General features: G+C 52.5%; 1 long non-coding RNA gene across 1 annotated transcript in view; it reads left to right on the top strand.

Annotated features, from left to right (window-relative positions):
• LOC141092112 (uncharacterized) overlaps positions 1-15,036 on the top strand; it is a 130,458-nt gene that overhangs the window by 100,839 nt on the left and 14,583 nt on the right. The gene's annotated exons all lie outside the window — the stretch shown is intronic.

The following is a 15,036-nucleotide window of genomic DNA, read 5'->3' on the forward strand; positions in this document are numbered from 1 at the left end:
GGCGTGTCTCTACACGCACTCTGTCTTGTGCCTTGGCGTGTCTCTACACGCACTCTGTCTTGTGCCTTGGCGTGTCTCTACACGCACTCTGTCTTGTGCCTTGGCGTGTCTCTACACGCACTCTGTCTTGTGCCTTGGCGTGTCTCTACACGCACTCTGTCTTGTGCCTTGGCGTGTCTCTACACGCACTCTGTCTTGTGCCTTGGCGTGTCTCTACACGCACTCTGTCTTGTGCCTTGGCGTGTCTCTACACGCACTCTGTCTTGTGCCTTGGCGTGTCTCTACACGCACTCTGTCTTGTGCCTTGGCGTGTCTCTACACGCACTCTGTCTTGTGCCTTGGCGTGTCTCTACACGCACTCTGTCTTGTGCCTTGGCGTGTCTCTACACGCACTCTGTCTTGTGCCTTGGCGTGTCTCTACACGCACTCTGTCTTGTGCCTTGGCGTGTCTCTACACGCACTCTGTCTTGTGCCTTGGCGTGTCTCTACACGCACTCTGTCTTGTGCCTTGGCGTGTCTCTACACGCACTCTGTCTTGTGCCTTGGCGTGTCTCTACACGCACTCTGTCTTGTGCCTTGGCGTGTCTCTACACGCACTCTGTCTTGTGCCTTGGCGTGTCTCTACACGCACTCTGTCTTGTGCCTTGGCGTGTCTCTACACGCACTCTGTCTTGTGCCTTGGCGTGTCTCTACACGCACTCTGTCTTGTGCCTTGGCGTGTCTCTACACGCACTCTGTCTTGTGCCTTGGCGTGTCTCTACACGCACTCTGTCTTGTGCCTTGGCGTGTCTCTACACGCACTCTGTCTTGTGCCTTGGCGTGTCTCTACACGCACTCTGTCTTGTGCCTTGGCGTGTCTCTACACGCACTCTGTCTTGTGCCTTGGCGTGTCTCTACACGCACTCTGTCTTGTGCCTTGGCGTGTCTCTACACGCACTCTGTCTTGTGCCTTGGCGTGTCTCTACACGCACTCTGTCTTGTGCCTTGGCGTGTCTCTACACGCACTCTGTCTTGTGCCTTGGCGTGGCTCTACACGCACTCTGTCTTGTGCCTTGGCGTGGCTCTACACGCACTCTGTCTTATCCTATGCTTTGGCGTGGCTCTACACTCTCACCCTGTCTCGTTTGTGAACCCTGGCGTGTCCCCTACACTCTCACCCTGTCTCGTTTGTGAACCCTGGCGTGTCCCCTACACTCTCACCCTGTCTCGTTTGTGAACCCTGGCGTGTCCCCTACACTCTCACCCTGTCTCGTTTGTGGACCCTGGCGTGTCCCCTACACACGCACCTAGCCTTGGACCCTGGCGTGTCCCCTACACACGCACCTAGCCTTGGACCCTGGCGTGTCCCCTACACACGCACCTAGCCTTGGACCCTGGCGTGTCCCCTACACACGCACCTAGCCTTGGACCCTGGCGTGTCCACTAAACACGCACCCTGCTTGGATATCTGTCGTGCCTCTTTGCCTGCCGGATGCCCGGAACCTGCCGACCGTTGCCAGAGGTCCGGAACCAGATGACTGCGGTCTGATGGCCGGAGCTCATGTCCGCAGCCTGATCCCTGGACCCTGTCGGTTTGCCAGCAGTCCGGAGTCCGATGCCATCATGCCATTACCTGTGCTTAGGCGTGCCATCTGGCACGTAACATGTTATGGACCTTGGCGTGCCCACGCGCGCACCTTGCACGTTTTGCTTGTTTACTCTGTATGTGATCCTGTGTTATTCTAATGAAGATACCTTGCACCTACGTCTAGTCTCGTCCTTGCCGTCAGACACTCGTCTAGTGTCCCCTGAGCCGGCCGTCTGGTCCCAGCAGTCGTGGTGGCTCACCCCCTTGGTCTTGCCCCTGACACTCCCTGTATAGGGGGTGGATTCTCACAAGGTCAGCTCGCCCTCGGTGGGTGGGTGCCACGACCCAGAGGGTCCACTCAAAAAATGGGCTCAGCAGGAGCTGAGTCCGTCACACAGGGCCGCACCTCCGGCGGAGAGTGCTGGGGCTTCTGGACCCCCCACGCACAGATCCGTTAAGTCTGGATCGCTAGTGGGGGTCCAGAAGTCTAGGAAGGGCGAACAAGAAATCAAACAACAACTGAAGCGGTGCATGGTGCTGGTCGCTCCCATGGCGGCGCCCGTGGTAAGAGCGGGGTCTCCAGCACGTCGACCAAAAAGGGGTCCGTGCGGGGGGCTCCGCCGCCACTGGGTGATGAGGGGGAGTGGCCAGTCCTGCCCGTGGCAAGTGGTGGGCACAGAGTGGCGGCGGTGGTCTGCGAGGGGGGGCGTGGCCTCCCCGAGTGTTGCCCGGCCTGCAAAGACTGTGGCATGCGGGGGGGGCGTGTCCTCGGCAGCTATCCCGCTCGTTACGTCCGCGTCACCTGGGGGGCGTGGCCTCGCAAGGGGTCACTGCTCTGCCCGTGGTGGTCGTGACTGGAGGGGGGGCGTGGCCACGGCAGGCCCGCTGCCCTTTGTCCCACCCACCCTCCCAAGCAGTGCAAGCTAACTGCCCCCAAAAGCTGGCGGGGGGTTGTCGGGGTCCCCAGACCACCTACCTTCATCTGAGGGTGCGGGGACTCTGGCGCCCCCTGGAAAGCCGGCGGAGGGGGTGAAGAAGGATGCAGGGCAGGGAGCGGTGCCAGAGGTCGTCCCTGCCCAGAGCAAGGAAATCAAAAGAAACTCTGAAAAAGAAAAAAAATGGTGCTGGAGAAACCAGGAGCTGCTGCTGCTCCCAGGTCCAGCCAGGGCAATGTGCAGTATGTTATCAGTGCTGAGGCACTTAAAGGGTCAGCAGCACTCTTGGCCAGTAAAGGTACTGTCACACTTAGCGATGTACCAGTGATCCCGACCAGCAATATGACGTGGTCAGGATTGCTGGTACATCGGTAAGTGGTCGCTAGTGAGCTGCCACATAGGCAGATCTCAATAGCGACATCGCTGGGGACGGGGGTCGCTACTTACCTGTCACACCAGGCGATCCTGCGTCCTCCCGCCCGGCTCCACGCGTCGCTCGTCGTCACAGCAGGAAGCGCCGCAGGAAGCTGACGACGAGAAACAGTCCTGAACGTTCTCGCGCGATCAGCGATAACCAGCGGGGGAGCCGGTCGTAGGTAAGTATCAGACACAGCGATATCACTAGCAATATCGCTATAGCGTCACTAGTTATAGCGATATTGCTAGCGATATCTCTTAGTGTGACAGGCCCTTAAGGGCAATCATGGAGCACCTGGCCAGCTAGGGCCAGGGGCTGCCAAGAAGGAATGTGGTCCGTCTTAGGTGGGGGGGCAATGAAGCTTCCACCTAGGAGCAAGGTGGTGGAGCTCCTCCTAAAGATGGGCTTCGGGGCAAATAACATCTTTGCCCTGATACATCCTTCGGCGTCCCGCTCCTTTGACGTCAGTTTCATGCGGCCAGAGGGGCTTGAGCTCTTCTGGTCGAACTACGAGCTGGTGTGAGAAGAGCCCGGATGGCGAGACTTCGTTGCGCAAGCGGTGTCTCGCCAAAATGCCATCAAGCGAGTGACCGTGGTGACTTGTTGGAAATGGGGAGGTGCCTGATCCTAGATGTCTTCATGAGGGGACAAGAGCTCCGGCTCATTAATATCTACGGCCTACAGTCCAAGTGGGACCGTAAATGTCTCTTCCTGAGGATCACGCCCTTTCTTTTTATGAGCCGACAGGTGGTCTTCGGTGGGGACTTCAACACCGTTACGAGGTCCCGTGACCGGGGGGGTGCCGGAGACCGCCTGGCTTATGACAGCGTCGCGCTTAATAGCATAGCTAGTGAAGCTCGCCTGGTGGATGTCCACATCCAGCACACCCCAGGCCACGGGGGTTTCACCTACCATAGGGGTAGCACTAGGTCTAGAATAGACAGGTTTTTTTTTTGAAGGAGGACGCCATCTTTTCTGCTGTGTCCGCCGTTGAGGTGGAGTTCTCCGACCACTGTTTAATTTTCTTTTCTCTGAATGTTGCAGAGACTCCTCGGATGGGAAGAGGGCTGTGGAAGCTCAATTTGTCCCTGCTGGAAGAAGCGGAGGTGAGACAATCCTTCGAGGATTTTCTTCAGAGCCAGGTACCGCTGTTGGATCTCTGTAGTAGTAAGTCAGAGTGGTGGGGGATCTTCAAAAAGCGGGTGGCGGGGTTCTTCCGTCAGCTCTCGAACCTCAGAAGTCTGAACAGGCACCGCTTGTATCAGGCTCTGGGGAGGAAACTCGAGCAGCTTGTCTCGACTGGAGGTGACCGTGAGGAAATCTCCAGAGTGAAATCTTTGCTCAAGAGGTGCCAGTATGATAGACACACATCTTTAGTTTTTGAGAGGGACTTCGGGAAGTACCACTCGCCCGACCCTTACAGAAACTGTAAGATGTCAGTGAATTGTAAGATGGTGACAGGACTGATCGACAGTACGGGGTCCCTGAACAGATCCAAATCGGGGATCCTGGAGGTGGTCAGATCCTTCTACTCGGGCCTCTTGGAAAAGAAGGATCTGGATCGGGATAGGATGTCGGCTTTCCTGGCTGAAACCGTCCCTGAGCCAGGGGGTGATCCCTCTCTTGGTGTTTTGGCAGAAGAAATTAGGGAGGAGGAAGTGAGACTGGCCATTGATGGGCTTCGGCCCAAGAAATCGCCAGGTCCGGATGGCTTAACATCCGAGTTTTATAAGACTTTTAGGGACTCCTTGGTCCCCCTCTTGACAGGGGTCTTTAATGAGTGTCTATCCTCGGGCACTCTTCCCGACTCAATGAGGAAGTCAGCCCTATTTATTCTGTTAAAGGGTAAAGATCCGTCCCGTATCGATAATTGGCGTCCCATAGCGTTTCTCGAAACGGACCGGAAGGTCCTGGCCAAGGTGCTGTTTAATCGGCTGGTGAAGTTTGCACCCCAGCTCCTTTCAGGGGCCCAGCATTACTCTGTTCCAGGCCGCAGTACTTTTAGTGCTGTGCTCGGTGTCCGGGAGGCAGTGGAGCAGGGTAGGGCAGGCCACTGGAAGGGGTACTTGCTGTCGTTGGACCAAGCGAAAGCCTTTGACTGGGTCAACCATGAGTACCTCTGGTCCGTCCTTTTGAGGTATGGTCTGCCTGGAGGTTTGTAAAATGGTTAGAGATCTTGTACCAAGGGGCTGAGACTTTTCCGCTGGTGAACGGTTGGTCAGGTCGCCCTTTTGAGGTGGGTTCTGGGGTCCATCAGGGCTGTCCGCTGAGAACGCTTTTATACGTGTTCGCGATCGAACCCTTCCTAAGGAGGGTAGATCGTGGACCGTTGGCGGGAGTCAGGATGGACCAGGCGGGCTCTGGGTCCTCTCTGAGGGTGGTGGCATACGCCGATGATGTTTCCCTTTTCGTGTCCTCGAGAGGGAAGGCGGATTGGGTCATGTCAGAGGTAGCGCACTACTCGGAGGCATCCGGGTCCATGATCAACCGGGATAAGTGTGAAAGTCTCTGGCTGGGAGGGGGAGATCCCAGGTTTGATCTCCCGGACACCCTTCCAGGGCCCCAGACCACCGCCAAAATTCTAGGCATCGAATTTGGCCCCGGGGACTACCCCCAGCAAAATTGGGAGGGCAGACTTAAGATCGCCGCCCAAAAGGTGGACCAATGGAAGGGTTGGTCTTTGACCCTAAGGGAAAGGGTTGCACTGGCTAAAGGCTTTCTGCTTCCCTTGTTAATTTACCTGGGCAGCGTGTGCATCTTGCCAGAACCTCTCTGGACACGGGTCTACAGCCTGTTCTTCCAGCTGTTATGGGGGAATAGGCTCAACCTAATCAAGAGAGAGGTCACATACCGCACGAGGAGACTAGGTGGGTTGGGTATGGTCAACCCGGTAGTGTTCTTAGTGAACACCTTTCTTAAAGCCAACATTTCCAACCTCTGGCTAGAGAGGGCTCCTCCGTGGGTAGTCTCCTGCAAGGGTTGGCTTCAGACCTTCTTCCAGGAATGGGAGACAGGAGGGCAAGTGAAGGACCTCCGCACACCTCATGGGCATCTCCCGGCTTATGCTACCCCGGTTCTGAAGGTGATCCGCCGGTGGGGTCAGGGAATGTGGGAAATCAGGACCATGTTGCGGCAATGCCTTGACAGGAGGGTTCTGTTGACCCATTTCCAGAAGCCCCTGGCCCTTAAGGATTGCCCAGGCCGGGATCTGGAGGTGGGGCTCGGGCTTTTAAATTCTAAGCGGATCCCCACGAAGTTTTGGGACTTGACCTGGCGCTGCTTCCATGGGAGGCTGTATGTAAAGGATAACTTGAAGTGCAGGAAATCCGATGATCGGGGTTGTCCCCGTGAGGAGTATGGCGACGTGCTGGAAAGCATGGAGCACTTCCTGCTTCAGTGTCCCTTTAATGCAGAGGTTTACAACAGGGTGGGGGGCTTCCATACGTTGGCCGCGGCTAGCGTCCCTCTCCTATGCCGAGTGGGCCTATGGAGCGTTCAGAACTCTGGGTGGCCGAGACCGGGGCACTTTATTCCTAGTCAGTGTAGTGGTTAGGTTCTACATTTGGAATACACGGTGCTTAGTTTTGATGCGGCAGAAAGCCCTCCCAAGGGAAGAGGTGGTTAGTAACATCTTGGGTGACCTGGGGAAGGTGCGTTCTTTGGAGTTCGAAAGGTTGGGTGTGAGGAGGGCCTCTTGGCTTTGGAGGGGCCTTTCCTTTTAAAAACGCACTCTAGGGAGAGCTAGATTTTGAGTGAATGTGGGTAGGGACAGCTTAAGGTGGTGTGGGTGGTGAGGGACAGAAGTAGGGGCAGATAGGGACAGGGAGGGACAGGCACTGAGGGACAGATTGAGAGTTAGTTATGATAAGTTAGGTAAAGTAGGGGCAGGTAGGGACAGGTTTCTTTAGGGACAGTCTTAGTTGTTGAGGGACAGGGTGAATGTGTTAGTGAGGGATGGGGCCTCTAGAACTCCATTTTCCTGGTGGTGGGCTATTGCATGGCACACCTAGATTTTTGTTTTGAGATAGAGAAATAATGGATATTGGGCTTGCAGGCACTGAACTTGGGCCTGTAAGTAAAGGATTGTGGTGTGGTATTATTCGGTAAAGCAAATGATGTAATGACATTGCATTGTAATATTGTATTGTAATATGTATTGTAGTATATGTATTGTAGTATGTGTTGTTATTCTTTTCCGTAGTCAGAGGTGCATGGGGGGGGTGTAGTGAGGTTGGGAGGGGGGTGAATGGGGGGGTGAGAGCGGGAAAAAAAAAGTAAAAGGACCCTAAAACAAGGGGAAAGTGGCGAATGGATATAACATATACCATGGACCATGGAAATTATGGAAAATGGACCATTTTTGAGCACATCGGGGGCAAATGGGTGAGGGTTTTGCTTGTGGGCATAAACTTTCGTGCTCATCAGGCCTAGACGTGATAAGGCCATGGACATTTATGGACCTGTGGTGTGGGTGGTGGGAAAAAAATAATAAAAAAACAAAACAAAACAAAAAAATATATAGAGGTGTTAAGCTGGTGTAGGTAATTTTGCCAAAAAAGAATTGGCTAGGTTTATTTAAGGCAGCATGGGCCAAGAATATTATTTTTGTTTTCCTGTATATAGGTATAGGTGGAAGTGTGAATGGGGAGTGAAAGCGAGTGAATGGGGGTGAAAGATTAAAAACTGTTTTTCATTATTTTATGGGAAAAGTTTTCTGTTGGAAAGTTCCTGCTGGGGGTCCCCTAAGCTGGAAAGCTTGGGGACTATAACAAGTTGCGGTTTTGCACAAGTTTCTGTATGTCCTAAGTGTATGATTAATGTGTGTATTTTGGTTTATGTGTTTTCTTTTCTGGAATGTTGTGTTGTATTGTTTTTGATATTTTATAATAAAAGAGATACAGGATATAACTCAGGATCAGTAATGTAATGTATGTACACAGTGACTGCACCAGCAGAATAGTGAGTACAGCTCTGGAGTATAATACAGGATGTAACTCAGGATCAGTAATGTAATGTATGTACACAGTGACTGCACCAGCAGAATAGTGAGTACAGCTCTGGAGTATAATACAGGATGTAACTCAGGATCAGTAATGTAATGTATGTACACATTGACTGCACCAGCAGAATAGTGAGTCCAGCTCTGGAGCATAATACCTCAGGATCGGTTGCTAATCATTTTGAGTAGATTATATCTATATAAAAGTGTCCAATTGTGATCTAATGCTATAACATGGGTTGAGCAAACACTCGCTATTTTTAGCAATAGCTGTGATTTTCGTGTGATGAGGGGCGGCTCCTCTTCCTCCTTCTCCTCCTCCTCCTTTATAGGGGATTCACAAAGTGAAATAGACTCGTTAAAAAGCTGAGTTCTTTTTGCACATAGCCTCATGGACTCAGGACGTTTCTACAATATACACTGCATGAACTCAGCCCTGATAAATACCTCTCTGCACACAGTATACAGATAGGTGTATATGTGATGGGAGCAGCCATCGCCTGACACAGCCAGAGGCCCCTCTACATAGGCAGCGCAGTCCCTCTGCCTCATGAGTGCGGAGATCCTGCACAGAGCTTCCCTTCTCCACAGGCACAGAAATCTTAGTACACATGGAGGGTGCAAAGCCAGGGCTAGGACCAGTGTCAGACTGAAGAATATTCGGCCCACCAGAGGATTTGATTCAGAGGGCCCACCTTTCTCCCCCATTCACGCTTTGTACTATGTTCTCCTGAAGAAGAAGCCAGGGCCCACTGGAGGATTCTCTCGTTCTCTGGTGGGCCAGTCCAACTCTGGCTAGGACAAATAAGCATCAGGTCAAACTGCGCCTACATTGGAGTGTATTGTTGTAGTGTGAACAAGCACCAGGATGTGGAGCACACCGAAGAGTGTGAAGGGTAGGCGAGCAACTTACAGAGAACATGCTGCCACCCTGCAGATCTGAGGCTGCAGCTTTGTTCCTATGGGTCGCCCTCCCAGGGCCGTGGGGTACTCGGTACCGGGCCGGTATCAGAGGGATGTGTCACAGCAGCGGTGACCCGGACCGTGGCCCTGGACGCCCAAGTAATAGGGAGATGTGAATGGTGGAATGTAGTTAGATGAATAGTTTGTGACGCCACCTGTGGTGCTCGGCAAGGGAGGTGTTGGGCCGACGCTGCAGACAGATCCTCTGGGACAGATGGTGTGGTGCAGCAAGGAAGGGATGGCCCTCCACAGGCAGGGCTGTTGTCCCAGGGCAGTGTAGATGTGGAGACACTTAGATGGTGTAGTGTTTGGCACAGGGGATGTAGCAGGGCCAGGCGGACGGACGCAGTAAGGAATGGAGGACACCAGGGCATGTAGTGCCAAAGCTTTACTCACAGTCTGTAGTGCCCGCTTCTGTGCCGTGTCCTCCGGGTCAGGGACCCAGCCAACCTCCAGGCAAGATGGAATGCTCCCTTCCACGCTCCGCCTACTTATGTGCCTTTTCTGAACGTCTCCTATATAGCGCCTTAAGTGTGAAGATCTCCTAGTACTGTGTTACACTGGAGTTCCTCCTGACAGATGCTCCCAAGAACTCTACTTGCATGGCAGACAGCTGTAGCCTGCTTCGGGGACTCTCTACTCCTAAGTCCCGGCTCTCTATCCGTGTTGCTGTTGTGCCCTCCAGTCTTAGATGGGAGTAGTGCATTTACAGCCCACTACTCCACCGGTGTCTGCTGAAGAACCATTAGTGTCCATACAACCTCGGGGACCGGGCCCCAGCCTTGCGCTTAGAACTTCTAGGCAGGGTTTTTCCTCTAACCCACGTCCTCTGTGTTCCCTTTTACTCCTACGTTCCGTACTTGTCTTTTCCCTTCTATGGCAGCTCAGACTTCAGCTCAATGTCCTTCTCCTTTCCTTTCCCGTGCCAGCTGGCTCAGATCACTGAGGCAGCTGCAGCACTCCTTCCTCCATCCCTCTTCCAGGGATCCCCACTCCTCCCGAGTGGCTTCCTCTCTCACTGACATCCTGTCAGACTGACCTGTAATCCTAATCCATCCCGCTCATATATATATATTCTCAACTCCACCCACCTCCCAGCACGTCTAGTGTTCCAAGCAGGGAACCACCAAAGGTGCTCTGCTTCTCTCTAAGCAAGGAGCCGCAATGTGGTTGTGCTGAACTACTCTATTGTGTGGGGTGCGAGTGTTGGAGCGTGGTCAGGAGCCCCCAACTTACCTGGATAGTGGGGCACCACACCTTAGGAGACGGTGCAGTACCTCTGTGGCGACTGAGCCTCAGGGGCGCCACACCTACATGATGCAATGCAGCAACAGGCAGACATAACACAGAGCCGAGGCCGATCTATCACCCACAACCTGCAAAACTCATATTTTATAGACAGAGCAGGTCAGAATCACCTCCAAGAAGGTGACATAGGCCACAAAGGCTCAAATAACAATGGTTCCTACAACTAATATAAATGTGCATGTGGCAGTAAGGGCATGTTTCCACGGTCAGTGAACGCTGCGAATTCTACACTGCGTACAGCCGTAGCGTCGAATCCGCAGTGTCCAGATGTTACAGCATAGTGGAGGGGATTTTATGAAATCCCATCTCCACTATCCGTCAAACACGCAGGTGGCAGACCTGCGTAGCCGGACTTGTGGAGCGTCTTTATAGACCACAGCATGTCTATTTATCTAGCAGAGACACTCAGATTCTGCAAGATAAGTAGTACCGTTCTATGTATAGGATGTGGTGATTCCGCAAGTGTTCAATGAACACATGTGGAATCACCGCACGTACAAAAGGGGGCAGCGCTTTGGGCAGGGCTGCGTCCAAAGCGCTGCCAATATGCACCGTGGAAACATACCCTTATACTAATATAACTAGGTATATAATGCATGTCAAAATAGACATTTCCAAGTAACCTTTTAGAAAGCTACTATAATACTGTCCCTAGGTACAAGAACATAACTACTATAATACTGCTCCTATGTATAAGAATGACTACTAGAATACTGCCTCTATGTAAAAGAATAAAAATACTATAATACTGTCCTCATGTAAAAGAATATAACCACTATAATACTGCCCCTATGTACAAGAATATAATTACTATAATATTGCCCCCCTATGTACAACAATATAACTACTATAATACTGCCACTATATACAAGAATATAACTACTATAATACTGCCCCTATGTACAAGAGTATAACTACTAAAATACTACTTCAATGAACAGGAACATAACTGCTATAATACTGCTCCTATGTACAAGAATATAACTATTATAATACTGCCCCTATATACAAGAATATAACTACTATAATACTGCCCCTATGTACAAGAGTATAACTACTATAATACTACTCCAATGAACAGGAACATAACTGCTATATTACTGCTCCTATGTACAAGAATATGACTACTATAATGCTGCCCCTATATGCAAGAATATAACTACTATAATGCTGCCCCTATGTACAAGAATATAACTACTATAATACTACTCCAATGAACAGGAACATAACTGCTATAATACTGCTCCTATGTACAAGAATATAACTACTATAATACTGCCTCCTATGTACAAGAATATAACTACTATAATACTGCTCCTATGCATAAGAATATGACTACCATAATACTGCCCCTATATACAAGAGCATAACTATAATACTGCCCCTATGTACAAGAATATAACTACTATAATACTGCCTCCTATGTACAAGAATATAACTACTATAATACTGCCTCCTATGTACAAGAATATAACTACTATAATACTGCTCCTATGCATAAGAATATGACTACCATAATACTGCCTCTATATACAAGAGCATAACTATAATACTGCCCCTATGTACAAGAATATAACTACTATAATACTACTCCAATGAACAGGAACATAACTGCTATAATACTGCTCCTATGTACAGGTATATAATGTAATACTGCCTCCTATGTAGATGAATATACCTACTATAATACTGCCCCTATGTACAGGAAAATAACTACTATAATACTGCCCCCATGTACAGGAATATAACTACTATAATATTGCCCCTATGCACGGGAATATAAAATCTATAATACTGCCCTTATGTACAGGAATATAACTACTATAATACTGCCACTATGTACAAGAATATAACTACTATAATTCTGCCCCCTATGTACAAGAATATAACTACTATAATTCTGCCCCCTATGTACAAGAATATAACTACTATAATTCTGCCCCCTATGTACAAGAATATAACTACTACAATACTGCTCTGTCAGGAACACCGCACTGAACTTGCTCACTGAGCCAGTGCGCGTGTCCTGAGTAAAGCGAACTGTGCTCAAAGATACCTGTGGAGTGGGCAGCAGCCGAGTAGATGCGTACTTCAGAGCCGCAAGACCTGAAGCACGTGACTGCTAGGGGCGTGGCCTAAACTCCGGAGAGCTAGGAACTGCAAGAGAACTCCTAGCAGGGTAACTGTGAGACAAAGTTACCAAGGGGCATAGACAGGGAGGATAGTCAGGACGTAGCCAATGAGTCATACACAGAGATAGCTGCAAGGTACAAGAGGGGTGAGCAGAGAGTAGTCAGATCACAGGCAATGAGTCATACACAGAGAGGGTAGCGCAGTACAGAATCAACAGGCAAACTCACAACAGGGAACAGAACCGGGTCAGAACCATATAAACAGGCACAGGCACACAGAGGTCAGCACACTCGGCCAAAGGCAAAAGTATAACTGGCAGGGATTGGAGATTCCCAGGGGTTTAAGAAGTTCTCCCAGAACCAGAAAGAGGCCACAATCATTAACCCCAGGTGTGCAGGTCAAAACCTGCACTGAGCTCCAGACATTAACCCCTGACGTGCAGCTCAAAAACCTGCACTGGGATCATGACATGCTCCCTATGTACAAGATTATAACTACTATAATACTGCTCCCTATGTACAAGAATATAACTACTATAATACTGCTCCCTATGTACAAGAATATAGCTACTATAATACTGCCCCTATGTACAAGAATATAGCTACTATAATACTGCCCCTATGTACAAGAATATAACTACTATAATACTGCCCCTATGTACAGGAATATAAAAACTATAATACTGCCCCTATGTACGGGAATATAAAAACTACGGCTCCTCTCCGTACACCTCGTACACACGCGGCTCCTCTCCGTACACCTCGTACACACGGCTCCACTCCGCACACCTCGTACACGCGCGGCTCCTCTCCGCACACCTCGTACACGCGCGGCTCCTCTCCGCACACCTCGTACACGCGCGGCTCCTCTCCGCACACCTCGTACACGCGCGGCTCCTCTCCGCACACCTCGTACACGCGCGGCTCCTCTCCGCACACCTCGTACACGCGCGGCTCCTCTCCGCACACCTCGTACACGCGCGGCTCCTCTCCGCACACCTCGTACACGCGCGGCTCCTCTCCGCACACCTCGTACACGCGCGGCTCCTCTCCGCACACCTCGTACACGCGCGGCTCCTCTCCGCACACCTCGTACACGCGCGGCTCCTCTCCGCACACCTCGTACACGCGCGGCTCCTCTCCGCACACCTCGTACACGCGCGGCTCCTCTCCGCACACCTCGTACACGCGCGGCTCCTCTCCGCACACCTCGTACACGCGCGGCTCCTCTCCGCACACCTCGTACACGCGCGGCTCCTCTCCGCACACCTCGTACACGCGCGGCTCCTCTCCGCACACCTCGTACACGCGCGGCTCCTCTCCGCACACCTCGTACACGCGCGGCTCCTCTCCGCACACCTCGTACACGCGCGGCTCCTCTCCGCACACCTCGTACACGCGCGGCTCCTCTCCGCACACCTCGTACACGCGCGGCTCCTCTCCGCACACCTCGTACACGCGCGGCTCCTCTCCGCACACCTCGTACACGCGCGGCTCCTCTCCGCACACCTCGTACACGCGCGGCTCCTCTCCGCACACCTCGTACACGCGCGGCTCCTCTCCGCACACCTCGTACACGCGCGGCTCCTCTCCGCACACCTCGTACACGCGCGGCTCCTCTCCGCACACCTCGTACACGCGCGGCTCCTCTCCGCACACCTCGTACACGCGCGGCTCCTCTCCGCACACCTCGTACACGCGCGGCTCCTCTCCGCACACCTCGTACACACTGCTCCACTCCGTACACACTGCTCCGCTCCGTACACCTCGTACACATGGCTCTGCTCCGTACACCTTGTACACTCACGGCTCCGCTCCGTACACCTCGTACACACTGCTCCGCTCCGTACACCTCGTACACTCACGGCTCCGCTCTGTACACCTCGTACACACACGGCTCCGCTCTGTACACCTCGTACACACACGGCTCCGCTCCGTACACCTCGTACACTCACGGCTCCGCTCCGTACATCTCGTACACTCACGGCTCCGCTCCGTACATCTCGTACACTCACGGCTCCGCTCTGTACATCTCGTACACTCACGGCTCCGCTCTGTACATCTCGTACACTCACGGCTCCGCTCCGTACACCTCGTACACTCACGGCTCCGCTCCGTACACCTCGTACACACGGCTCCTCTCCGTACACCTCGTACACACACAGCTCCGCTCCGAACACCTCGTACACACACAGCTCTGATACATCCACACTGTAAATCCTGACCCCACACATACATACCTCAACCAGCACCATGACAACAGCAAAGCAGAGTCTTGCAGACGGTAGAGGCAAGGCTGAGCGCACAGGACCTGTGATGAGGTCACAGGAGGGGCGGAGTCAGGGATGACATGATCGGGGGTCTGGACAAAGGCTCCTGCTGATCATGTGACCCCTGACTCCTCCCCTCCTGTGACCTCATCACAGGTCCTGCGAACAGAGCGAGCAGGCAAGCGAGTGCGACGCTGTGAGTGGCTGCGGGGGGGAGGGGGTCTCATGCTAAGGCGAGGATGGGGTGCGTGGCGGCTTATCTCCCTGCAGTGCGGGAGGAACTTGAAACTATCACCGCCATGCCCGCAGAGGGCCGGCGGCAGGAGCAACAGTGGCCGCAGCAGCTGGCAAGCGGCCAGATTATCGGGCGCTGCCACCCGCGGCCCACGTGACAGCGGCCCAGCGGGAAAATGCCCAGTTAGTTATATTGCCAATCCGGGCCTG

The sequence above is a fragment of the Dendrobates tinctorius genome, unplaced genomic scaffold (assembly GCF_039654945.1).
Source record: "Dendrobates tinctorius isolate UK_male_01 unplaced genomic scaffold, ASM3965494v1 ptg000058l, whole genome shotgun sequence".
Taxonomy (NCBI): Eukaryota; Metazoa; Chordata; class Amphibia; order Anura; family Dendrobatidae; genus Dendrobates; species Dendrobates tinctorius.